At 47.7% G+C, this 3,933-nt stretch overlaps 1 non-coding gene across 1 annotated transcript; it reads left to right on the forward strand.

Moving 5' to 3' along the window:
* Positions 1-2,361: 2,361 nt before the first annotated feature.
* Positions 2,362-2,442, forward strand: TRNAL-AAG (transfer RNA leucine (anticodon AAG)). The gene has a single exon. It is a non-coding gene; the product is annotated as a tRNA-Leu (tRNA).
* The last annotated feature ends 1,491 nt before the right edge of the window (positions 2,443-3,933 follow it).

The raw sequence follows: 3,933 nt of genomic DNA on the forward strand, positions 1-3,933 counted from the left end.
TACTTTTTGTGGATGATAGCCTGATCTTCCTGCAAGCTAAGGTGCAGAGTGCTTATCGTTTGACTGATATTCTTCGTATCTATGCGGAGTGTTCTGGTCAAGCAGTGAATGAAGAAAAAAGTGCAATATTTTTTAGCCCAAACACTCCTGATCCTACAAGGCTTTTACTAAAGCAAACGTTGCAGATTTTAGTGGAAGCTTTTGGTGAACGCTACCTCGGCCTTCCAATGGTTGTTGGTCGAATTACTGGAGGAACTTTCGACCACATCGGGGAGAGGATTCGGTCAAAACTCCAAGGTGGAGTAGAGAGACTTATTTCATGCACTGGAAGAGAAGTCAGAATTAAAGCAGTAGCCCAATCAATCCCCACATACATTATGTCTTGCTTCCAGCTAACGAAAAAAGTGTGTAAGAAGTTGGCCTCACTTATGGCCAAATACTGGTGGAGCAGTAACCTTGATCGCCGGTCTTTACATTGGCTATCTTGGGATTCTTTGGCTACACCAAAAGTTAAAGGAGGGATGGGATTCAAAGACTTGCAACTCTTTAATCTAGCACTACTCGGCAAGCATGGGTGACGCTTGATGACGAATCCCAACTCTCTGTGTTCGCGGGTCTTTAAAGGAAGATATTTCCACTCTTGTGATTTCATGCAAGCCACCGCACCTAAGTTTTCTTCAGCTATGTGGCGGGCTATAATCGGAGGCAGAGAAGCTTTGAAATCGGGCCTGCTTAAGCGCATTGGAAGCGGCACGACCGTTTCTATCTGGGAGGACAAATGGATCCCTGATACCAGAACTATGACTCCGGTTGCTCACACTGGTAATGCGCAGCTACAGCAAGTGTCTGATCTTATTGATCCTGAAACTTGGCTCTGGAAAGATCAAGTAATCCGAGAGAACTTCGTACCACCCGATGCAGACGCCATTCTGAACACCCCCCTAAGGATTGGCGGTGGTGATGATATTCTGGCATGGGCTTTTGACAAATCTGGTTCATACACTGTCAAGTCAGCTTACCGCGCTCTCATGACTCAAAACGAGCAACTGGCTCTAGAGGAAGGGACGGTGGTCGAAGCATCAGCGACAGAAAAATAGCTATGGACCACATTATGGAAATTGAAGGTTCTGCCAAAAGTGAGAGTATTTTGGTGGAGGGTTTTACGAGGTATCCTGCCAGTAGAATCCACACTCAAATATCGACATATAGCAACAGTGAGCCAGTGCAAAATATGTTAGCATGAAGATGAGGACATGATGCATGCATTGTTGAATTGTTCCCATGCGAGAGGGTTTTGGAGTCAAGCACCGGTTTGGCTTGGGGTAAAACGACCTGATCTACATCCTCTAACATGGTCAAAGGATATCACTTGTGATCCCAAGTTCTCTGAGTCCGATCGAGCCAAGCTGGTGACGATCATGTGGGCTATTTGGACGTCAAGAAATAATATAACTCATGATAAAGGTGGTCTCGACCCAATACAGTCCATGAAAATGACCAGAGATACTTTAGCTTTGCTTGATCTACCAAAGGCTCAGGCCCGGTTGCTTCCGGGCCATGGATGGAGGCCACCCGAGGAGGCGGAGATCAAGATAAACACTGATGGCAGTGTTGCATTGGAAGCTCGAAGAGGATGAGTGGGAGGAGTTGCTCGATCCCACTCCACTTTCAGAGCTGCATGGTGTAAACCTTATCAGGGGATTACCGACCCCCTTATCTCTGAAACCCTAGCAATCCGGGACGGTGTCATATTTGCTAAGCTCAGGGGCTACGAGAAAGTCGTGATAGAATCCGACTGCCTGGAGGTCGTTAATCTCTGGAACTCGCGTCATGATGATAGGACTGTTGTGGCACCCATCCTGTCCGAAATTTTGGAGCACTCTACTAGTTTTAAGTCTTTCTGTATTCAATATATTTCGAGAACAGCCAACTACCCTGCTCACCTATGTGCTAGATATGCAAGCACACTGGATGTAACAGAATGTTGGTTTGACTCTGCCCTGGTATCATTGTAACTAGCCTCCTTGCAGATTCTGCAGGGGCTTCGATTGTTGAATAAAGCTCCAAATATTTCCCCGTAAAAAAAAACCGTGTCTACGCATCCCACAAGCTTGGCCACTCGACTAGCCCTGTTTAACATGAAGAACTTTTCAGATAGTACATGCAAATTTCTCTTCCCACACAGCATACAGAACAACTCTTCAGTACAGTAGATCATACTTTTAATCTCTAGTTTACGACTATGGTTTTCCCTTAGCCGTTGATGGTAGTTTCATTGTCTTGTGAGGCATAGAGGTTTGTGGAGTTACCTGGGATCATGTACAATATTGTATTTAGCACACGTGAAAAATAAACAAAAATGATCGGATGGCCGAGTTGGTCTAAGGCGCCAGATTAAGGCTCTGGTCCGAAAGGGCGTGGGTTCAAATCCCACTCCGGTCAATTTTATCTTTTTGTTCTGAAAAACATAGAGAAAATAAGAGGCAATTTTTTTCCCTTTCAAAATCAAAGTTGCATCGAATACGCATCAGAGACATGCATTGACCAGCTACTAAGTCAAATTGTCACGATTTACTTCTGCTTCATACAATGATCAAACCGCTCACATTACCGTCAAACCAAAGAAAGGTTTAGATATTTCAGAAAAAAAAAGAGAGAAAAAGGTTCAGAAGAGGGCGGACATGAAGCAAGCAGAGACCGTTGGCGACCAAGGAAGGAGATAGGCTTGACCGCTTGAGCCTGCGGAGGCGCCTGGCCATGGTGCAGCCGGGACCAGAGCAGCCCGACAGCCGACACCGCAGCGAGAGCCCCGCCGGGACATGCCGTCCCGTCGGCGGCGAGCTGGTACGACGCGCACACGGGCGTGTCGACGAGGTCCACGATGAGCGCGGACGACGCCGCTCCGACGGCGACAAACGCGAGCAGCAACTCGAACACGATCAGGACGACCAGGAGCTCGACATCGGCCCGCGGAGTCGGCGGCTGCTGCTGCTGGTAATAATTGGCGCTCATACTTCAGCCAGCACGACTCGGCCAGCAGCAGCAGCGCACCAACTGGGACGGCCTTCAGCAGCAGCAACATCCGTAACCTTCTGAAAAATTCGAATAATTTGTCATGCGTATGGTATGACGAGAGCCAGCCGTTGATCCATCAGCGAAACTACATACTGGAAAAATCATACGATGGAAATGTGCTTAACTGGTGTGGGTCCTCGAGCGTGAACTGGATCACCCCTGGGACGCAGTCCTCCACGAGGATGGCGAAGACAAGCGCCGCGACGTCGAGGGCGAGGCTGCCGCCGCTGCACACGACGATGAGCCACCCTGCAGCAGCCATATGAACTAACCAACCAAGCTGGAAGCGAGTGTGAGACGGCGAACGCGCGACACTTCCACCCTCTGTCTTGGTTACAAGTTGTCGGCAAACACATGGATCACTTCGCTGTGTCGAGTCCCTTTTTTTTTGAAAAGGGGCATCCCGGCCTCTGCATCAGAATGATGCATACGGCCAACTTTATTATCTAATAAAAAGGTTCGACGGCAGTCTATAAGTCTCAACAAAGTACAAAAAAGGCTCACAAAGAGCAAAAGAACACAAATAAAGCCACGGCCGGCTACAAGATAAGGATAGGAAAACTAATTGCCTATTCTATTACATAACCACCATCTAAACCGGTTGAAAATATCCCGTGCTACCATCTTCCATCGGAAAGATCCAGTAACCAAACGCTCCCTGGCCTCCGTCGGAGTGAGTAGCGACCACATACGGATCAACGCCGTAGCTCGGAAGATAACCTGCAAAAAATGAGTGTTTGTTGTTCTGTTAAAGACCAAATCATTTCTGCAATTCCAGATAGCCCATAGTAAAGCACATACTCCTACGCGAATGTGTCTTGCTGTTTGGAGTTCAACCCCATCAAGCCACGTCCTAAA

This window comes from Triticum aestivum, chromosome 2D (assembly GCF_018294505.1).
Source record: "Triticum aestivum cultivar Chinese Spring chromosome 2D, IWGSC CS RefSeq v2.1, whole genome shotgun sequence".
NCBI lineage: Eukaryota > Viridiplantae > Streptophyta > Magnoliopsida > Poales > Poaceae > Triticum > Triticum aestivum.